Here is a 24961-nt window from a genome sequence, read left to right on the forward strand (position 1 = left end):
GAGGTAGGAGTCCAGGACAACCTGGGATCTAGCGATCACAGGATGATCACATTTAGTGTAAATAACAATATAACAAGGCAAGTGGGGAACATAAGAACCCTAAACTTCAGAAGGGCAAACTTTCCAAAATTGTACTCAATGATGGAAAGGGTAAACTGGGACCAAACCCTGGGATCCCTGACCACAGAGGAAAAATGGGAATGCTTTAGGAACATATTAGGCAAAGGCATCTTGCAGTGCATTCCTATGGGAAATAAATTTAGAAGAGACAAAGCCAAACCTGGCTGGCTAAACTGTAGCGTCAAAAAACTTATTAGGGGGAAAAAATTGGCCTTCAAGAAGTATAAATCAGAGGGCACAGTATCGGCTTTCGAGCAATACAAGGAGGCAAATAAGAAAAGTAAACAAGAAATCAAGATGGCTAAAATCAACTTTGAGAGACAAATAGCAGAGGATAGTAAAAAAAAAACAAAGAAATTCTTTAAATATATCAACAGCAAAAAAACTAAGGCAGAGCATATTGCACACATAATTAACAATGATGGGAGGATGGTTACAGAGGACACTGAAAAAGCAACCGTGCTGAATGCTTTTTTCTCGTCAGACTTTACACAGGAAAAGGAGGGGTACACTGACCATGACTGTATGGTTAGTAGTAATACACAGGACTTGCCACTATGGCTAACAGAGGGGGAAATCAGGGAAAGGCTGGATAAACTTAACACAAACAAATCACCAGGACCGGATGGCATACATCCAAGAGTACTCAAGGAACTCAGTAAAGTTATATCGAGACCACTGTTCCTGATCTTTGCTGACAGTATTAGGACAGGAGATGTACCAGGGGATTGGAAGAAAGCTAACGTGATTCCAATATTCAAAAAGGGCCAGAGGCATATCCCGGGAAATTATAGGCCTGTCAGTTTGACATCAGTAGTATGTAAACTTCTGGAGGGGATGATAAGGGACTATATCGTAGAGTTTGCTAAGGACAACAACATCATCAGCAGTAATCAGCACGGGTTTACAAATGGGCGTTCTTGTCAAACCAATCTCCTAACATTCTACGAGGAGGTGAGCTGTGAGCTAGATAGGGGGAGACCAGTGGATGTGGTGTACTTGGATTTCGCTAAGGCGTTTGATACAGTTCCCCACAAGCGCTTAATTTATAAAATAAGGTCTGCAGGTATCGATAGCAGGGTTTGCTCTTGGATACGGAACTGGCTAAAAAGGCGTGTCCAAAGGGTAGTAATAAACAGCGCATACTCAGACTGGTCTGAGGTGGTAAGCGGGGTCCCCCAAGGCTCAGTCCTGGGACCAACCTTGTTCAATTTATTCATAAACAGCATTGAGGACGGGATCAGTAGTTCGATATCAGTTTTTGCAGATGACACAAAATTGGGCAGGGCAATAACTTCACAACATGAAGCAGATATCCTACAGAATGACCTGGACAAAATAACAGAGTGGGCAACGACATGGCTAATGAGGTTTAATGTGGAGAAGTGTAAGGTTTTGCACTTGGGGACTAAAAACATAAAAACACAATACACGTTAGGAGGGGAGCCCTTGGGGGAATCAAAAATGGAGAAGGATCTGGGAGTCTTGGTTGATGATAGATTAGGAAACAGCATGCAATGTCAAGCGGCAGCTTCCAAAGCCAACAGAATATTAGCATGCATAAAGAAAGGGATGCATTCCAGAGATAAGACTATAATCCTTCCACTTTATAAAACTCTGGTCCGACCGCATCTGGAGTATTCCGTCCAGTTCTGGTCGCCAGTCCTCAGGAGAGATGTGTTGGAGCTGGAGAGAGTCCAGAGAAGGGCAACTAAACTAATTAGGGGATTGGAGGACCTTGACTATGAAGAGCGTCTACAATCGCTCGATTTATTCTCCCTGGAGAAGAGACGTCTGAGGGGGGACATGATAGCAATTTATAAATATCTTAATGGGGATCCCAGCTTAGAAAAAAAGCTGTTCATTCGAAGGGATTGCATGAGGACTCGAGGGCATACAATGCGATTAGAGGAGAAGCATTTTAACCTCAGGCAACGCGGGGGGTTCTTTACCGTTAGGGCAACAAGATTGTGGAATTCTCTACCACAAGAGGTGGTATCTGCGGGTAGTATGGTGGCTTTCAAAAGACTCTTAGACTTACATCTCAAGGATCAGAACATTCAGGGGTATGTGAGATGATTACAGCCACACACACCTACACAGGTTGAACTAGATGGACTATTGTCTTTATTCAACCTCACCTACTATGTAACTATGTAACTATGTAACCCTCTAACCCTAACCTTAACCCCGAACCCTAACCCTCTAACTCTAATCCAAACCCTAAACCCTACCCCCTAACCCTAACCCACTAACCCTATCTCATATCTAACCCTAACCCTATATATCTAACCCTAACCCTCTGTATCTACCCCTAACCCTAACCCTAACAGTAGGTTTCTAACCCTAATCCCTAATCCTCTAACCATAACCCTAACCCTCTAACCTTAACCCTAACCCTCTAAGACTAGCCATAAAAATAACCCTAACCCTAACCCTAGCCTGAACCCTAATCCTAGCCCTGACCCTTACCCTCTAACCATAACCCTAACCCTCTAACCCTAAACTTAACCCCCTAACCATAACCCTAGCACTAGAAATAACCCTATCCCTAGCCCTAAGCCCAGGGCTGCTGTTAGAAATCGCGGGCCCCATACAGACTACCTGGCAGGGTCCCCCCAAGAAAATATTAAATATATATTTTGCTAAAATGACAACAAAATCACTATTAGCAGACACAAATATAACATAACTCACATAATTCCTGCTAAATCTAAAAAAAACCCATGTTAATAAATAAAAATGAAGATGAGATGAAAAAAATATACAGGCTGGGCAGTTGGAGATCAGTGATCAGAGAGACAGAGGGAGAGAAACAAAGTTACAAATAAACTCCTGAGCAGAGATAAGTGCTGGGAGGGGGGCCCACACAGGGAGGGGGATTAATGAGGAACAACTGTCTTTCTCAGCAGATAAAAGCTGATAGCAGGGAGAGGGACAGAGATCAGATTCAGGTGCTGGAGGAAGATTTCTGTATTTGTTGTCCATCACTAATCCCCCTCTCTATGTGGGCCCCCCTGTGTACTTGGGCCCCCTACAAGAGGGCTGGTGGTCCCCCCCTATCAGTGGCCCTGCCTAACCCTAACCCTAATTCTAACCCTAACTCTCACCCTAGCCCTAGGTCTGACCCTAACACTAACCCTAAGTCATAACCCTAACCCTAACCATAACACCTAACCCTCTAACTCTAACCCTTAACCCTAACCCTAGACCCTAACTCTAACCCAAAACCCTATCCAATCTTAAAGCATACCCTATCTAACCCTAACCCCAACTCCCTAACCCTAACCCTATCCGTCTAACCCTAACTCTAACCCTAACCCTCTAACCCTAACCTTAACCCTCTAACCCTAACCTTCACCCTCTAACCCTAACCTTCACCCTCTAACCCTAACCTTAACCCTCTAACCCTAACCTTCACCCTCTAACCCTAACCCTGTAACCCTAAGCCTAACCATAACCCAAACCTCACCCAACCCTAACCCCAATCCCCTAAGCACTAACCCCTAACCCAAACGCCTAACCCTAACCCCTAACTCCTAACCCCATCCCTAACCCTAACCTTAACCCTCTATCCCTAACCCCCTAACCCATATCTAACTGTAACCCTAATACTATGTATCAAATCCGAACCCTAGCCCTATGTATATAACCCTAACCCTCTATATCTAACCCTAGCCCTAACCCTAACCTAACCCTAACCCTCTAACCCTAACGATAACCCTAGGTATCTAACCCTAACCCTATGTATCTAACCCTAACCCTAAATGTGACAGGAGTCACTTTGGGCATGGGGGTTGTGGACCCCAAATTCCTTTAGAGAGGTTGGGGGGCACCATGCCCAGCCTTATGGGGCTCTCTTATGTTTAAGTCACCCTGCGTCTATTATGGATGCAGGGTGACCAAGAGGGTAGTGAACACTGAGAATATGGTTTGGACTACTTCAAATGGGACAATAAAATGCATTAACAATATCTGTCAGGAAATATGAAGATCTATCTTATTTCTTTAGACTGTCAGGCACAGGAAGTGCAGCTCCTAATTTGGGTGTCCAGGAACTATGAGAGACATCATGTCTGCTAATCATTGAAGTGCTTTTGTCTAAAATAGGGTCTGAGACAGTTTTTCCATTCACCTATTGTTAAGTGTGGTAATGAGCCCACCTGTCTGTCTGCTAGGGGATTTAATTACACAGAGTAATGTGCATTGGGGATCGTATAGAAACCATTGTGTGATGTGGTGGGTGGATCTGTATAATTAAATCATGTTGTATTCTCAAAGTGTATGTAAAATTCTGTGAGTTGGTTTAATAAAGAGCTCATTCTGGTTTCCCTCAAAAACTTGTACTGTCGAGTTATTGGGGTAACTATAGCCAGAATCACGGATCCCGTGTTCCAGAACTTAGGAAGCAGGTTACTGGCGGAGATACCCAGTCGGTGGTGTCTGGATACCGTCACACTAAGTATCTAACCCTCACCCTAACCCTAACCCCTAACCCCCAATCCTAGCCCTAGACAAGCCCTAACCCAAACCTCACCCAACCCTAACCCTAACCACTAACCCCTAACCTTAACCCCTAATCCAAACCACTAACCCCAACCTTAACCCCAACCCTACCTCTAACACTAACTCTAACCCTAAACCATAATCCTAACCCTCTAACCCTAACCATTACCCTAACCCTCTAACTCTAACCATAACCCTAACTGTAACACCCTAACCCGCTAACCCTTACCCTAATCCTAACACTCTAACCCTAACCCTAAGTATTTAACCCTATCCCTAACCCCTACCTTAACCCTCTAACCCTAACCCCTAACCCTATCCATCTAACCCTCACCCTAACTCTAACCCTAACCCTCTAACCCTAACCTTAACCCTCTAACCCTAACCCTATCCATCTAACCCTAACCCTAACCCCTTAACTCTAACTCCCTAACCCTCTAACCCTGACCCCTAACCCTATCCCTCTAGCCCTAACTCTAACCCTCTAACCCTAACCTTAACCCTCTAACCCTAACTCTATAACCATAACCCTCTAACCCTAACCCTCACCCTAATCCTAACACCGTAACCCTAAGCCTAACCATAACCCAAACCTCACCCAACCCTAATCCCCTAACCCTAACCCTTAGCACTAACCCCTAAAACAAATGCCTAACGCTAACTCTAACCCCTAACTCCTAACCCCTAAACCCATCCCTAACCCGAACCTTAATCCTCTATCCCTAACCCCCTAACCCATATCTAACTGTAACCCTAACACTATGTATCAAATGCGAACCCGAACCCTATGTATATAACCCTAACCCTCTATATCTAACCCTAGCCCTAACCTAGCCCTAACCCTCTAACCCTAACCCCCTATCGCTAACCCTAGGTATCTAAACCAAACCCTATGTATCTAACCCTAACCCTATGTATCTAACCCTAACCCTATGTATCTAACCCTAATCTTAACCCCTAACCCTAACCACTAACCCTAACCTTAACCCCAACCCTAACCCTAACACTCTAACCCTAACCCTCTAACTCTAACCATAACCCTAACTGTAACACCCTAACCCTCTAACCCTCAGCCTAACCCTAACCCTAAGTTTCTCACCCTAACCCTATCCCCTAGCCCTAACCCTCTAATCCTAACCCCCTAACCCTTACTGTTACTCTTACCCTAACCCTAATGCTCTAACACTAACCCTAAACATAAGTATCTAACCCTAACCCCTAACCCTCTAACCATAACCCTAACCCTCTCACCTTAACCCTAACCACCATACCCTAACCCTCTAACCCTAACCCTAAAAATAACCCTAACCCCAAACCTAATTCTAACCCTAACCCTCTAACCCTAATCCTAACCCTCTAAACCTAGCACTTAAAAAACCCTAACCCTAGCCGTAACCATAGCCCTAACCCTAATGCTAATCCTAACTCTAGCTCAAGGCCTGACCCTAAACCTAACGCTAACCCTAAGCCATAACCCTAACTCTTAACCCTAAGCTTTAACCAAAACCCTAACTCTAACCCCAAACCCTATCCAACCTTAAAACAAACCCTATCTAACCCTAACCCCCCTAACCCTAACTCCCTAACCCTAAATTCTACCCCTACCCCTCTAACCCTAAGCACTAAAAATAAACCTACCCTAGCCCTAACCCTAATTCTAACCCTAAGTCTAACCCTAGCCCTAGGTCTGACCCTAACCCTAAGCCATAACCCTAACCATAACCACTAACCCTCTAACCCTAACCCTTAACCCTAGACCCTAACTCTAACCCCAAACCCTAGCCAACCTTAAAACATACCTTATCTAACCCTTACTCCCTAACCCTAACCCTCTAACCTTAACTCTCCAACCCTAACCTTTACCCTCTAACCATAACCCTCTAACCCTAACCCTAACACCGTAACCCTAAGCCTAACCATAACCCAAACCTCACCCAACCCTAACCCCAATCCCCTAACCCTAAGCACTAACCCCTAACCCTAATCAAAATGCCTAACCCTAACCCCTAACCCTAACCCTAACCCCCAAATGCTAACCCTAGGTATCTAACCCTAACCCTATGTATCTAACCCTAACCCTAAGTATCTAACCCTAACCCCCAATCCTAGCCCTAGACAAGCCCTAACCCTAACCCAAACCTCATCCAACCCTAACCCTAACCACTAACCCCTATTCCCTAACCTTAACCCCAAACCCTAACACTAACTCTAACCCTAACCCTAACCCTAAACCATAACCCTAACCTTCTAACCCTAACCCTCTCACCTTAACCCTAACCCTCTAACACTAACTCCTAACCCTAACCCTCTAACCCTAGCCCTAAAAATAACACTAACCTTAATTCTAACCCTAACCCTCTAACCCTAGCCCTCTAAACCTAGCACTAAATAAAACCCTAACCCTAGCCGTAACCATAGCCCTAACCCTAATGCTAATCCTAACTCTAACCCTAGCTCTAGTCCTGACCATAACCCTAATGCTAACTCTAAGCCATAACCCTAACCTTAACCCTCTAACCCTAACCTTCACCCTCTAACCCTAACCCTCACCCTATAACCATAACCCTCTAACCCTAGCCCTAAAGCTAACACCGTAACCCTAAGCCTAACCATAACCCAAACCTCACCCAACCCTAACCCCAATCCCCTAACCCTTAGCACTAACCCCTAACCCTAATCCAAATGCCTAACCCTAACCCCTAACTCTAACTCCTAACCCCATCCCTAACCCTAACCTTAATCCTATATCCCTAACCCCCTAACCCATATCTAACTGTAACCCTAACACTATGTATCAAAAAATCTGGTGTGCAGGCTATAAAATTTTTGTCTGCTGTCAAAACACGGCCAATTTTCGTGCGGTCAGTACAGATTTCGACAGGGAAAAATCTGATGAGCAAGTCTGGGCATGCTCAGTGAAGAAAGAACAAAGAAAGCAAACCAACACATGACATGACTTCTGAAGTAGAATTTTGTTGGGCGAGAAAATTTGTGTGCAGTCTAGGCACATTCCAACCAACAGACACCACTCTGGACAAAAGACGGACGACTGGTCGGCCGATAATCGTTGCGTGTGTACGGGGCTTAAAGCTCAGCAAATGTTTGGTAAATACACCCCTACCCCGTTTGCAACTGTAGCCCGGCCCCCTTGGGGGTGGCTTGTTACATGGGCATCCTCGTCACCTCTTACACCCTGAGCCTGCTCCAACCCATCTGACACTATCAGTTCTGTCATGGTAAATAACCGAGACCACAAATGTTGCAGTGAATAATCAATTTACTGCTCTTTTGGCTTTTGAAGTGAAATCAGAGAATTCAAACAAAATCAGAAATAACACAATTGTAGCAAAGGAAAAGGGATCCTGAATTTCCAACCAAGGATTTAGGATCCAGAACACAGGCCACACATACATACACCAATAAATGTCTATGTATGCTAGAGGATTGCGTTCTACAACAGTTAAAGAGGTTGTAAACTCAGTTCATTTTTTTTTTTTTTTTACAAGCTGAAAGAGAAACACATAATGAGCTAGTATGCATCGCATACTAGCTCATTATGAAATACTTACCTTAGAACGAGCCCCCGCCGTGCCGTCCGCTCACCTCTATGACGGGCGACATGTCCAGTAGCCCGTCTTCCGGGATCGCGGCATCCGGCCATCTGATTGGCCAGAGCCGCGGTGACGTCAATCCTGTGCACGCGCGCGAGAGCCGACGGTCATGGCACGGGTCTCTGAAGAAATAGCACCAGCGGCTGTTCCTTCAGAGCGCATGTGATGTCACTGGATGCATGTAAGGTAAAGATCTAAACGGTGCATGTTTAGGAGATATTTACAGTACCTATAGGTAAGCCTTATCATAAGATCATCTATAGGGGGGCCTTATCATAAGATCATCTATAGGGGGGGCCTTATCATAGGATCATCTATAGGGGGGGGCCTTATCATAGGATCATCTATAGGGGGGGCCTTATCATAGGATCATCTATAGGGGGGGCCTTATCATAGGATCACCTATAGGTAAGCCTTATCATAGGATCATCTATAGGGGGGGCCTTATCATAGGATCATCTATAGGTAAGCCTTATCATAGGATCATCTATAGGTAAGCCTTATCATAGGATCATCTATAGGGGGGCCTTATCATAGGATCATCTATAGGGAAGCCTTATCATAGGATCATCTATAGTGGGGGCCTTATCATAGGATCATCTATAGGGGGGCCTTATCATAGGATCATCTATAGGGGGGGCCTTATCATAGGATCATCTATAGGGGGCCTTATCATAGGATCATCTATAGGGGGGCCTTATCATAGGATCATCTATAGGGGGGCCTTATCATAGGATCATCTATAGGTAAGCCTTATCATAGGATCATCTATAGGGGGGGCCTTATCATAGGATCATCTATAGGGGGGCCTTATCATAGGATCATCTATAGGTAAGCCTTATCATAGGATCATCTATAGGGGGGGCCTTATCATAGGATCATCTATAGGGGGGTCTTATCATAGGATCATCTATAGGGGGGCCTTATCATAGGATCATCTATAGGGGGGGCCTTATCATAGGATCATCTATAGGGGGGCCTTATCATAGGATCATCTATAGGGGGGAGTCTTATCATAGGATCATCTATAGGTAAGCCTTATCATAGGATCATCTATAGGGGGGCCTTATCATAGGATCATCTATAGGGAGGAGTCTTATCATAGGATCATCTATAGGTAAGCCTTATCATAGGATCATCTATAGGGGGGCCTTATCATAGGATCATCTATAGGGAGGGCCTTATCATAGGATCATCTATAGGGGGGGCCTTATCATAGGATCATCTATAGGGGGGCGTTATCATAGGATCACTTATAGGGGGGCGTTATCATAGGATCACCTATAGGGGGGCCTTATCATAGGATCATTTATAGGTAAGCCTTATCATAGGATCATCTATAGGGGGGGCGTTATCATAGGATCATCTATAGGTAAGCCTTATCATAGGATCATCTATAGGGGGCCTTATCATAGGATCATCTATAGGGGGGGCCTTATCATAGGATCATCTATAGGGGGCCTTATCATAGGATCATCTATAGGGGGGCCTTATCATAGGATCATCTATAGGTAAGCCTTATCATAGGATCATCTATAGGGGGGGCCTTATCATAGGATCATCTATAGGGGGCCTTATCATAGGATTATCTATAGGGGGCGTTATCATAGGATCATCTATAGGGGGGCGTTATCATAGGATCACCTATAGGGGGGCCTTATCATAGGATCATCTATAGGTAAGCCTTATCATAGGATCATCTATAGGGGGGGCCTTATCATAGGATCATCTATAGGGAAGCCTTATCATAGGATCATCTATAGGGGGCCTTATCATAGGATCATCTATAGGGGGGCCTTATCATAGGATCATCTATAGGGGGGCCTTATCATAGGATCATCTATAGGGGGGCCTTATCATAGGATCATCTATAGGGGGGCCTTATCATAGGATCATCTATAGGGGGGGCCTTATCATAGGATCATCTATAGGGAAGCCTTATCATAGGATCATCTATAGGTAAGCCTTATCATAGGATCATCTATAGGGGGGGGGCCTTATCATAGGATCATCTATAGGGGGGCCTTATCATAGGATCACTTATAGGGGGGCGTTATCATAGGATCACCTATAGGGGGGCCTTATCATAGGATCATCTATAGGTAAGCCTTATCATAGGATCATCTATAGGGGGGGCGTTATCATAGGATCATCTATAGGTAAGCCTTATCATAGGATCATCTATAGGGGGCCTTATCATAGGATCATCTATAGGGGGGGCCTTATCATAGGATCATCTATAGGGGGCCTTATCATAGGATCATCTATAGGGGGGGCCTTATCATAGGATCATCTATAGGTAAGCCTTATCATAGGATCATCTATAGGGGGGGCCTTATCATAGGATCATCTATAGGGGGGCGTTATCATAGGATCACCTATAGGGGGGCCTTATCATAGGATCATCTATAGGTAAGCCTTATCATAGGATCATCTATAGGGGGGGCCTTATCATAGGATCATCTATAGGGAAGCCTTATCATAGGATCATCTATAGGTAAGCCTTATCATAGGATCATCTATAGGGGGGGCCTTATCATAGGATCATCTATAGGGGGCCTTATCATAGGATCATCTATAGGGGGGGCGTTATCATAGGATCATCTATAGGGGGCGTTATCATAGGATCACCTATAGGGGGCCTTATCATAGGATCATCTATAGGGGGGGCCTTATCATAGGATCATCTATAGGGAAGCCTTATCATAGGATCATCTATAGGTAAGCCTTATCATAGGATCATCTATAGGGGGGGCCTTATCATAGGATCATCTATAGGGGGGCCTTATCATAGGATCATCTATAGGGAGGGCCTTATCATAGGATCATCTATAGGGGGGGCCTTATCATAGGATCATCTATAGGGGGGCGTTATCATAGGATCACTTATAGGGGGGCGTTATCATAGGATCACCCATAGGGGGGCCTTATCATAGGATCATTTATAGGTAAGCCTTATCATAGGATCATCTATAGGGGGGGCGTTACCATAGGATCATCTATAGGTAAGCCTTATCATAGGATCATCTATAGGGGGCCTTATCATAGGATCATCTATAGGGGGGGCCTTATCATAGGATCATCTATAGGGGGCCTTATCATAGGATCATCTATAGGGGGGCCTTATCATAGGATCATCTATAGGTAAGCCTTATCATAGGATCATCTATAGGGGGGGCCTTATCATAGGATCATCTATAGGGGGCCTTATCATAGGATTATCTATAGGGGGCGTTATCATAGGATCATCTATAGGGGGGCGTTATCATAGGATCACCTATAGGGGGGCCTTATCATAGGATCATCTATAGGTAAGCCTTATCATAGGATCATCTATAGGGGGGGCCTTATCATAGGATCATCTATAGGGAAGCCTTATCATAGGATCATCTATAGGGGGGCCTTATCATAGGATCATCTATAGGGGGGGCCTTATCATAGGATCATCTATAGGGGGGCCTTATCATAGGATCATCTATAGGGGGGCCTTATCATAGGATCATCTATAGGGGGGCCTTATCATAGGATCATCTATAGGGGGGGCCTTATCATAGGATCATCTATAGGGAAGCCTTATCATAGGATCATCTATAGGTAAGCCTTATCATAGGATCATCTATAGGGGGGGCCTTATCATAGGATCATCTATAGGGGGGCCTTATCATAGGATCACTTATAGGGGGCGTTATCATAGGATCACCTATAGGGGGGCCTTATCATAGGATCATCTATAGGTAAGCCTTATCATAGGATCATCTATAGGGGGGGCGTTATCATAGGATCATCTATAGGTAAGCCTTATCATAGGATCATCTATAGGGGGCCTTATCATAGGATCATCTATAGGGGGGGCCTTATCATAGGATCATCTATAGGGGGCCTTATCATAGGATCATCTATAGGGGGGGCCTTATCATAGGATCATCTATAGGTAAGCCTTATCATAGGATCATCTATAGGGGGGGCCTTATCATAGGATCATCTATAGGGGGGCGTTATCATAGGATCACCTATAGGGGGGCCTTATCATAGGATCATCTATAGGTAAGCCTTATCATAGGATCATCTATAGGGGGGGCCTTATCATAGGATCATCTATAGGGAAGCCTTATCATAGGATCATCTATAGGTAAGCCTTATCATAGGATCATCTATAGGGGGGGCCTTATCATAGGATCATCTATAGGGGGCCTTATCATAGGATCATCTATAGGGGGGGCGTTATCATAGGATCATCTATAGGGGGGCGTTATCATAGGATCACCTATAGGGGGGCCTTATCATAGGATCATCTATAGGGGGGGCCTTATCATAGGATCATCTATAGGGAAGCCTTATCATAGGATCATCTATAGGTAAGCCTTATCATAGGATCATCTATAGGGGGGGCCTTATCATAGGATCATCTATAGGGGGGCCTTATCATAGGATCATCTATAGGGGGGCTTTATCATAGGATCATCTATAGGGGGGCCTTATCATAGGATCATCTATAGGTACGAGTCTCAGAGGAGGGTTTACTTCCTCTTTAACAACACTTCAACCCCTTTACCACCGGAGGATTTTCCTGCTTTACGTCCAGGCCACTTTTTGCAACTTGGCACTGTGCAAATTTAACAGACAATTGCACGGTCGTGCGACGCTGTACCCAAATTAAATTGATGTCCTTTTTATCCCCCACAAACAGAGCTTTCTTTCGGTGGTATTTGATCACCGGTGCGATTTTTATTTTTTGCGCTAAAAACAAAAAAAGAGCAACAATTTTGAAAAAATATATTTTTCACATTTTTTTATATGAAATTCCCCCCAAAAAATGTAAAAAACAAAATTTTTTAACATTTTAGGCCAATTTGTATTCTGCTACATATGTTTGGTAAAAAAAATCGCAATAAGCGTATTTTGATTGGTTTGCGCAAAAGTTATCGCAGCTACTAACTATATCCTGTAATCTGTCCCTGCCTGTCACAGAGAAGATCCGCCCCCTTTGTTTACACAAGCAGACGGATTTCCTCGGTCTGTTGCCGATGATCGGGGGGGAAGAGCTGTGGTGATCGGCGGTGACTCCCGCTGTGTCTGAATACACCGAGAGGGGGCGGGATTCAGTGACGTAGGTCTACGTCCCAGGAGAGCCACTTTGCTGCAGTAGGCTCAATGTGAGCGGTCGGCAAGTGGTTAAAGTCACGCAGTGCCAAGTTTTAAAAAGTGGCCTGGTCATTGAGCAGCCAAATCCTCCGGGGGCTTTAGTGATTAAAGTAACGCAGTGCCGAATGGCAAACAACTGCCCGGTCATTAACTGCTTGCCGACCGCCGCACGACTATTTACTGCGGCAGTCAGCCCCGGACAGGCAAAGTGACGTAGTACTACATCGCTCGCCTGCAAGCCTCTAGGGGGCGCACTCCCGCCCCCGCTCATTCCCTAAGAAGTCCACGCGTGTGACCGGCGGCTCCGATGTCCTCCAGTCACTGGCGATCTCCCGCTGGAGAGGGAGAAAGGCAGGCGGATGATGTAAACAAAGCCGCCTGTCATTCTCCCTGGTGTAACTGCAGAGATCATATGGTCCTGCTATGTAGGATCGTATGTCTCTGTGGTTATATCACTAGCCACGCCCCTTCACAGTTAGAAGCACGCCCCTAGGGACACACCCCTGCATCACCAATAAACTTAACCCCTTCCCTGCCAGTGTCATTAGTACAGTGACAGTGCATATGTATAGCACTGATTACTGCAGTAATGTCACTGGTCCCCTCAAAAGTGTCAAAAATGTCAGTCAGGGGTCCGATCTGTCCGCCGCAATGTCGCAGTCCCACTAAAAAAATCGCAGATCGCCGCCATTACAAACAATAAAAACGACATAAATCTTTCCCGTAGTTAGTAGCTGCGATAACTTTTGCGCAAAACAATCAAAATACGCTTATTGCGATTTTTTTTTACCAAACATATGTAGCAGGGAACAAATTGGCCGAAAATGTTTTTTTTTGGGGAATTTCATATAAAAAAATTTGAAAAATGTTATTTTTTCAAAATTGTCGCTTTTTTTCCAAAAAGTAAAAATCGCAGAGGTGATGAAATCCCACCAATAGAAATCTCTGTTTGTGGGAAAAAAAGGACGTCAATTTCATTTGGGTGCAGCGTCGCACGACCGCGCAATTGTCAGTTAAAGTCACGCAGTGCCGAATCTCAAAATAGAGCCTGGTCAGGAATGGGGTAAAATATTCCGGTCTTAAAGCGGTTAAAAATACGCTCATTGAGAATTTTTTTGTCACCAACATGGAGCTAAATACATTTTGGCCTAAAAATATGACAAAAATTGAATATTTTGGATATTTTTTAACTGTCAAAGTAGAAAAATATTCTTGTTTTTTCCAAATTGTCGCTCTATTTTTATTAATATCGCAAAAAATGAAAATCGCAGAGGTGATGAAATCCCACCAATAGAAATCTCTGTTTGTGGGAAAAAAAGGACGTCAATTTCATTTGGGTGCAGCGTCGCACGACCGCGCAATTGTCAGTTAAAGTCACGCAGTGCCGAATGGCAAACAACTGCCCGGTCATTAAGGGGTAAATCTTCCGCTCCAGAAGAAAAAGAGGCATGAAAAACGCTGATGCAGAAAAGATCTGTAAGGTGTTTCTATGGCGGGAACCGCCCCTTTCACACTTGTCGCAGGATTGTGGGCGGAGTAATCCTGAAAAGACATGAAAGGATTGTGGGGGATGGGGGAGTATGATATATTCATCCCGGTTACCATAGCGATGAGCTGATCAAAGCCAATCCAAGCAGCTGGGGGATGGGTCGGCTGGTCGGAGGGGGAGGCACCGGCACCTCGCTCCTCCTGGAAGTGGATAATATATCCCAAGATAATCCCCCCCTCCCCCTCCCTATAGCGTAAGGGAAGGATTTTCTATGATTTTTTCCATCTGTGTCCCCATTGGGGAGATTTACCGTCACTTCCTGTCCCATATAGAAAAACAGGAAGTGAGATGAAAAGTGAGGGAATCTGATTGGAGGATTCCTGTTCTGGGGACAATGATGTCACCAATATCCCCGTCCTCGTGTATAGGTGAAGCCAAAGGGGCGGGGAATGGATCGGCTGCCTCTGATTGGCCAGAAAACTATTATCACTGAGACAGGAAGTAGGGGGTAAATCTTCCAACGGGGACACCGGTGTTACCTGGTGACTTCCTGTCATCCTTCACTACTTTATCCAAACAAAACAAAGGATAGGATGAGGCCCCGCCCACCCCTAACCCCGCCTTCTACACCCAATTAGGGTTTACATTCCATTCATGTCACTTCTTCCCCGTCAGAGGAGTAAACCCCGCCCACTACACTTCATCTATGACAGAATGCTATACTTCGTCACTTCCGCCCCGGTGCGCATGCGCAGAAGGCATTCTGGAGGTCCGATGTGTATAGCGGAATGAGAAGAGGCGGGGCTGAGGCGTCATCGAGTTCTTACAGGGGGCGGGGAGTATAAAGTACCGAAGGAACTACTTTTAATACATTTATTACACGGCCGCAAGTCTCCTAATCCTCCCCGCCCCGCCCCCTGTAAGAACTCGATGACGCCTCAGCCCCGCCTCTACTCAATCAGCTGTGCGCTATACACATCGGACCTCCAGAATGCCTTCTGCGCATGCGCACCGGGGCGGAAGTGACGAGGGTATAGCAACGGGCTGCGCGCGCCGCTCTATCTGGGCCAATGATTGGAATTCTTCCCCTTCAGAAGCTAAACCCCGCCCACCACACCTCACATGAGACTAAGCTGCGTGCGCACACTCTCGTGATCAGTGCATGGGGTGCGCGTGGCCAGCGCATGGAGTGGGAGTGGCCTGAGCTCAGAATAAGCAGAGCGGCGAATCACGCCGGGGCTGAGGGTAAGTAGGCGTGACCAGTGGAGCCGTTGGCGTCATCAGTGGAGCGATGGGCGTGGCCTAAACCTTATAAATATCCGAGCCCAGGAGACGCGGGCCAGTGTGCGGACAGAGCAGCAGGCGGGAAGGTCGCTCCACTCACAGCGCTGCTCTCCGGAGCCGGAGCTACTACAAACCCCAGCACTATAGCACTACTATGCCGGCGAGGAGGACTACAACTTCCAGCATACACTAATAATGAGGTCTCAATCTTTAATATTCTACAACTGAACTGAATCCCAGCATGGATTATTCTATAGATTTAATACAAGTTCTATAATGGATCCATTGGTATTGCTGAGATCTGTAGTTCCTCCATAGAATAAACATGCTGGATTATGTATTCCCATAGCATCCTATTCCACACTGGGACCCATAACTTACAGTGTATGCTGAGAGTTGTACTTCCTCAGGGACACACAGACATGCCGGCTGCAGTACAGACAATGATTGTACCCGACTCCGGAGAGCAGATCTGTGTGTGTGGGGAGATCTTCCCTCCTCTCCGCACACTGACACCTCCCCCTCCCCCACTCATCTCCCACCAAGGGTGGCAGTGCCTCTTCCCGGGCTCTGCTACCCTCCTCACCTACAACCACGGGGCTACCTCAGCCCCACCCTCCATCTGCCCACCCAACCCCACACCCCTAACCCTTACTCACCAACCCCCAGGGTTGTGCTGCTTTTCCCAACCCCCACCTACCTGCATCTATCTCCCACAAAGGACGGCAATGCCTCTTCCCAGGCTCTGCTATCTGCACTCTACCACCAAGGGTGACAATGCCTCTTCCCAGGCTGCCCTACCTACCTCACCTACCACCAAGGGTGTCAATGCCTCTTCCCTGGCTCCCCTTCCTACCTCACCTACCACCAAGGGTGTCAATGCCTCTTCCCGGACTGCCCTACCTACCTCACCTACCACTAAGGGTGACAATGCCTCTTCCTAGGCTGCCCTACCTACCACCAAGGGCATGCTACCACCCATGCTCCATCGTGCTTCACTCACAAACACCCAGGGTTGTGCTGCTTTCCCCAGACCCCATCTACCTGCATCCATTTCCCACAAATCCCAGCATGGGTTATTGTATAGATCAGTGTTTCTCAATCTTTTTTCAGTCAGGGCGCCCTTGAAAATTATTTTCACTCTTGAGGCACCCCCTTCCAAGGCTTGGTTCACATTACTGTGTGTCACGGAACGTGCAAAATCATGCTTGTTTCTGACACACAGACAAATGCTCTGCTCTTAAAGAGGTTGTAAACCGAAAAATTTATTTATTTATTTATTTTTACCCTGAAAGAGAAACACATAATGAGCTAGTATGCATCGCATACTAGCTCATTATGAAATATTTACCTTAGAACGAGCCCGTGCCGTCCGCTTACCTCTATGACGGGCGACATGTCCAGTCGCCCGTCTTCTGGGATCGCGGCATCCGGCCATCTGATTGGCCGGAGCCGCGGTGACGTCACTCCCGCGCGCGGGAGCCGTCGGTCACGGCACGGGGCTCTGAAGGAACAGCAAAAGCGGCCGTTCCTTCAGAGCGCATGCACCAATGATGTCACTGGCTGCATGTAAGGTAAAGATCTAAACGGTACATGTTTAGGAGATATTTACAGTACCTATAGGTAAGCCTTATCATAGGATCACCTATAGGTACAACTTGCAGAGGAGGGTTTACTTCCTCTTTAAGGCCCCTTTCACACAGGCGGACCGTTCAGATCCGCCTGTCAGTTTTTTTTGGCGGATGTGAACGGTCCTTCCATGCATCCCTATGGGGCATCGGATGTCAGCAGAGACATGTCCGCTGACATCCGATCCGTCAAATCTGGGCGGATGGAAACCCTATTTTCCATCCGTCCAGCGGATTGAATGAGAACGGACCGACGGTCCGTTCCCATCCGATTCCCCCATAGAGATGTATGTGGCTCTGACAGCTGTGTCTCTGCACACAGTGCAGAGAACAGCTGTCATTGTCCTGCTCAGCGGGGGATCGGCGGATCGATCACCCGCTGAGATAAATGGAGTCCGCCGACGGAGCGGACTGTGTGAAAGGACCCTTAGTGTCGGTTCACATTATTGCGGTTTACGAGATCGCATGTAATTTGGAGCGCACTGCTCCTTCATTACATGCGATCTCATGTGCGGATGCGAGTTCAGCCATACACTTTGTATGGCTGAATTTGCAGCGCTTCCGCAGCAAACTCGCACATGAGGCATTTTTTGAGCCGCCTCAGAATTGGATCGCACAGTGGTTCACACTTGTGCGATCCGATTCTGTGCGAACTTGCAGATCGCAACTGGGGGTGTCGTTAACTTTTAATTGAGACCCCCTGCGTATCGCATATGGCAGTGTGAACTGCCAGATGTGCGGATGCGATGCGGGAACACGCTGCATATTCGCAGCGTTCCCGCATCGCACAAGTGTGAACCGGCACTTAGGGGTGCCATTAATTCTTAATGGTACCCCACACATTGGAAAACATGGGTTGCTTTTGGTGCGGCCCAATTTAAAAAAGGGGTCAGGGACTTCTTTCCCTGCATTTCTGGGGGTAGGGAAGCCCATTGAAATGAATGGGCTGCCCTACAGGCAGCAAGCAGCAACATAGATAGGAACCAAGGGCTTGTTCACATGTCAGGTTGGAGGGGGCAGTAAAAACACATGGTTGAGCTGTTTTTATTACCCCCAACTTCTACCCCTTTAGCTGCAAAGGCAGCAGCTGGGGGTGTACACATGCTGTGGCTGCAGATGCAGGTATACCCAGGGTGAATGGGGCTGCACTGCAACCACCCCACAACTGTGTGCATTGCATGGTTGCGGTGTGGTAATGCCGCATTTACGGGCTTAAAACAGGTGGTGGGGAGGCAACATATTGCCTCTTTACCACCAGTTAAAGAGGTTGTAAACCTCAGAATTTCTTTTTTTTTTTTAAAGTACACCTGAAAGACAAACACATAATGAGCTAGTATGGATTGCATACTAGCTCATTATGAAATACTTACCTAAGAACGAATCGTCGACCGCTCACCTCTCTCGTGGGTGACATATTCTGTCACCCTTCTTCCGGGTTTGCAGCATCCGGCCATCTGATTGGCTGGACCCGCGATTACTTCACTCCCGCGCATGCGCACGGGAGCCGACGGCACGGGGCTCTGAAGGAACACGGCACCAACGGCCGTTCCTTCAGAGCGCATGCGCCAGTGATGTCACTGGATGCATGTAAGGTAAATATCTCCTAAACGGTACATGTTTAGGAGATATTTACAGTACCTATAGGTAAGTCTTATCATAGGATCACCTATAGGTACAACTTGCAGAGGAGGGTTTACTTCCTCTTTAAATGCTTCTGAAAAGCAATCTGAGCATGGATTGCTTTTCAGAGTAGCAGCAGTCCTTGCTGCTATCACAAACAAGCCCTACAAAAGCAGGTCTAATGGTACAGGAAAAGGGGGGGGTCAGGATTAAAACATACATACTGTACATGCACACTCACACACACACCTACATACAGACACATGTACATACGTACACACACATACATGTACACATATGCACACACATGTACACACACACACCTACATACAGACACATGTACATACGTACACACACATACATGTACACACACACATACATGTACACATATACACACACATGTACACATATACATACACACACATGTACATACATACACATACATACACACACATGTACACATATACATATATATACACATGTACACATATACATACATATATACACACACACACACGTATACTACATACACACACATGTACACATACATACACACACACACACATTTACACATATACACACACACTTACACATATACATACATACACACATGTACACATATACATACACACACACACACATGTACACATATACACACACACGTACACATATACATACACACACACACGTACACATATACATACATACACACACACACACGTACACATATACATACATGAGTGGGCAGATGGAGCGTGGGGCCGAGGCAGCCTCTTGGTTGTAGGTATGGAGGGTAGGGCAGTCCGGGAAGATGCATTGACACCCTTGGTGGTACGTGAGGTAGATAGGGGAGCCTGGGAAGAGGCATTGACACCCTTGGTGGTAGGTGAGGTAGGTAGGGCAGCCTGGGAAGAGGCATTGTCACCCTTGGTGGTAGAGTGCAAATAGCAGAGCCTGGGAAGAGGCATTACCATCCTTTGTGGGAGATAGATGCAGGTAGGTGGGGGTTGGGAAAAGCAGCACAACCCTGGGGGTTGGTGAGTAAGGGTTAGGGGTGTGGGGTTGGGTGGACAGATGGAGCGTGGGGCCGAGGCAGCCCCGTGGTTGTAGGTGAGGAGGGTAGCAGAGCCTGGGAAGAGGCACTGCCACCCTTGGTGGGAGATGAGTGCGGGAGGGGGGGGTGTCAGTGTGCGGAGAGGAGGGAAGATCTCCCCACACACACAGATCTGCCCTCCGGAGTCGGGTACAATCATTGTCCGTACTACAGCCTGCATGTCTGTGTGTCCCTGAGGAAGTACAACTCTCAGCATACTCTGTAAGTAATGGGTCCCAGTGTGGAAGCACGTACAAATCCCAGCATAGATTATTCTATAGATGTACTACAAATCCTATAATGGATTTTTCTATAGATCCCAGCAATCTCTACATACCCCAGGGGTATTGCTGAGATCTGTAGTTCCTCCATAGAAAAAAACATGCTGGCATATGTAGTCCCATAGCATCCTATTTCACACTGGGACCCATTACTTACAGTGTATGCTGAGAGTTGTACTTCCTCAGGGACACACAGACATGCCGGCTGCAGTACAGACAATGATTGTACCCGACTCCGGAGAGCAGTGCTGTGTGTGTGGGGAGATCTTCCCTCCTCTCCGCACACTGACACCCCCCCTCCCGCACTCATCTCCAACCAAGGGTGGCAGTGCCTCTTCCCAGGCTCTGCTACCCTCCTCGTCTACAACCACGGGGCTGCCTCGGCCCCACGCTCCATCTGCCCACCCAACCCCACACCCCTAACCCTTACTCACCAACCCCCAGGGTTGTGCTGCTTTTCCCAAACCCCACCTACCTGCATCTATCTCCCACAAAGGATGGTAATGCCTCTTCCCAGGCTCTGCTATCTGCACTCTACCACCAAGGGTGACAATGCCTCTTCCCAGGCTCCCCTACCTACCTCACCTACCACCAAGGGTGTCAATGCCTCTTCCCAGGCTCCCCTACCTACCTCACTTACCACCAAGGGTGTCAATGCCTCTTCCGAGGCTCCCCTATTTACCTCACCTACCACCAAGGGTTTTAGTACCTCTTCCCAGGCTCTGCTACCTACTAAATTTAACACCAAGGGCATGCGAACCCCCCGGATGTGGCGTGAGTGTGGGCGGTGGAGCTTCCCCCCAGGCTCCATCTCCCCTCACTCACCAACACCCAGGGTTGTGCTGCTTTTCCCAGACCCCACCTATCTGCATCCCATCTCCCACAAATGGATTTTTCTATAGATGGACTACAGATCCCAGCATTGATTTTTCTATAGATGTACTACAGATCCCAGCATGGGTTTTTCTATAGATGTAGTAAAAATCCCAGCATGGTTGTGATGCTTTTCCCAGACCCAACCTACCTGCATCCATCTCCCACAAAGGATGGTAATGCCTAATGGAAAGCTCTTCTAGCCGCATTCTACCACCAAGAGTGGCAAAGGCTCCCCTACCAACCTCACCTACCACTAAGGGTGACAATTCTTCTTCCCAGGCTCCCCTTCCTACCTCACCTACCACCAAAAGTGGCAATGCCTCTTACCAGGCTCCCCTACCTACCTCACCTACCACCCCGGATGTGGCGTGAGAGTGGGCGGTGGAGCTTCCCCCCAGGCTCCATCTGCCCTCACTCACCAACACCCAGGGTTGTGGTGCTTTCCACGGAACCCACCTACCTGCATACACCTCCCTTAAAGGATGGCAATGCCTCTTCCCACACTCTGCTAGCCTCACTCTACCACCAAAAGTGGCAATGCCTCTTCCCAGGCTCCCCTACCTACCACCAAGAGTGGCAGTTCCTCTTCCCATGCTCTGTTACCTACTAAATTTAACACTAAGGGCATGCTACCACCCTGAATGTGTCGTGAGTGTGGGCAGTGGAGCTTCCCCCCAGGCTCCATCTGCCCTTACTCACCAACCCCCAGGGTTGTGCTGCTTTTCCCAAACCCCACCTACCTGCATCTATCTCCCACAAAGGATGGTAATGCCTCTTCCCAGGCTCTGCTATCTGCACTCTACCACCAAGGGTGACAATGCCTCTTCCCAGGCTCCCCTACCTACCTCACCTACCTCCAAGGGTGTCAATGCCTCTTACCAGGCTCCACTACCTACCTCACCTACCACCAAGGGCATGCTAATACCCTGGATGTGGCATGAGTGTGGGCAGTGGAGCTTCCCCCCAGGCTCCATCTGCCATCACTCACCAACACCCAGGGTTGTGCTGCTTTCCACAGAACTAGAGATGTGCCGGTTTTCGGTAATTCGATATATCACGGTATTGCATACCCACGGTATTGATATTGTGGTCATTTTTAAAATACCGTGTTTCTCTGCTCCTCAAGTCTGCCTTTTGAAATTATAGATTTCAGTGAGCTGGATGACTCATTCACTCGCTCAACAGAGACAGCTCTGGTAATATGATCCTAGAGTGAGAGCTTAGCTCCTCCCTGTAACCAATCAGATGGCTCCCAGCACACACCCACATGCTTCTTCCAGGGCTCAGACACAGACAGAAACACTGCCTAATACAAGCAAGTCTCTGCAGATAGAATAAGATAGATAGAAAGAATAAGATAGATAGAAAGAATAAGATAGTTAGAATAAGATAGATAGATAGAATAAGATAGATAGTTAGAGTAAGATAGTTAGAATAAGATAAGTTAGAATAAGATAAGTTAGAATAAGATAGAAATAATAAGAGATTGATTAAGATAGATAGAAAGAATAAGATAGATAGAAAGAATAAGATAGATAGATATTATATATATTTATATATATATATATATAGAGAGAGAGAGACATACACACATACGTGGGCATAGTAGAATATATATATAGATGCACAGGCATAGCAGCCCACATTACATTATTATATAGCCATCAAGCAGTGTCTGGCCTACCTGGTGATGACTGGTTCTGGTGCTCGGCTCTGATAGCCTGGTCATTAAGGGGGCAAATCCTTGCGGTCCAGAAGTGGTTAAACCTGCAGGAGGAGCTGTGTTTTTATTTGTAAAATACCTTACTATTGCTTTAGGCCTGATTCACATGTATGCGGGTTGGTGACCCACATTTGCACAGGCATAGCAGCCCATTGATTCGAATGGGCTTGAGCTGCTATGCCTTCAAAGTAAACCAAAGTCCCTAAATTCAGCAATGAAATTCAAGTGAGGTAGAAATGTAATAATTATAATTGAATACCGTGATAATATCGTATACCGTGGCAAAACCTTAATCAATTAATCGCAGTATGAAAATCTGATACTGTCACTAGCCTAGCTACTACCCCGGATGTGGCGTGAGTGTGGGCAGTGGAGCTTCCCCCCAGGCTCCATCTGCATTCACTCACCAACACCCATGGTTGTGCTGCTTTCCCCAGATCCCCCTTCCTACATCCACCTCCCACAAAGGATGGTAATGCCTCTTCCCAGGCTCTGCTAGCCACACTCTACCACCAAAAGTGGCAATGCCTCTTCCCAGGCTCCCCTACCTACCTCACCTACCACCAAGGGTGTCAATGCCTCTTCCCAGGCTCCGCTACACTCCTCACCTACCCCCATGGGGCTGCTTCGGCTCCACGCTCCATCTGCCTGCCCAACCCCACACCCAGGGTTGTGCTGCTTTCCCCAGACCACACCTACCTCAATTCATCTTCCACCAAAGGTGACAGTACCTCTTCCCAGGCTCTGTTACCTGCTAAATTTAACACCAAAGGCATGCTAAAACCCTGGATGTGTCGTGAGTGTGGGTGGTGGAGCTTCCCCCCAGGCTCCATCTGCCCTCACTCACCAACACCCAGGGTTGTGCTGCTTTCCCCAGACCCCACCTACCTGCATCCATCTCCCACAAAGGATGGTAATGCCTCTTCCCAGGCTCTGCTAGCCGCACTGTACCACTGAAAGTGGCAATGCCTCTTCCCAGGCTCCCCTACCTACCTCACCTACCACCAAGGAAATGCTAAAACCCCGGATGTGGCGTGAGTGTGGGCAGTGGAGCTTCCCCCCAGGCTCTATCTGCCCTCACTCACCACCATTCAGGGTTGTGCTGCTTTTCCCAAACCCCACCTACCTGCATCTATCTCCCACAATAGATGACAATGCCTCATACAAGGCTCTGCAATCTGCACTCTACCACCAAGGGGGGCAATGCCTCTTCCCAGGCTCCGCTACCCTCCTCACCTATCACCATGGGGCTGCTTCGGCCCCACGCTCCATCTGCCCACCCCACACCCAGTGTGGTGAGGCTTCCCCCAAGTCCCAGCTACCTGACTGGCTACTAACATTTATAGGTAAAGTTGATCCAGGGAATAGCCGATTGCCTCTCGGGGGATCAGGAAGGAATTTTTCCCCCTGCTAGAGCAAATTTGATTGTGCTTTGCAGGGGTTTTTTTCCTTCCTCTGAATCAACTGTGGGTACTTCTCCCAGACTTCACCTACCTCAATTCATCTTCCACCAAGGGGGGCAGTGCCTCTTAGCAGGCTCTGCTACCCACACTTATCTATCACCAAAGGTGACATACCTCTTCCCAGG

Source organism: Pelophylax lessonae, assembly GCF_965119305.1.
Source record: "Pelophylax lessonae genome assembly, contig: HAP1_SCAFFOLD_213, whole genome shotgun sequence".
NCBI classification, from domain to species: domain Eukaryota; kingdom Metazoa; phylum Chordata; class Amphibia; order Anura; family Ranidae; genus Pelophylax; species Pelophylax lessonae.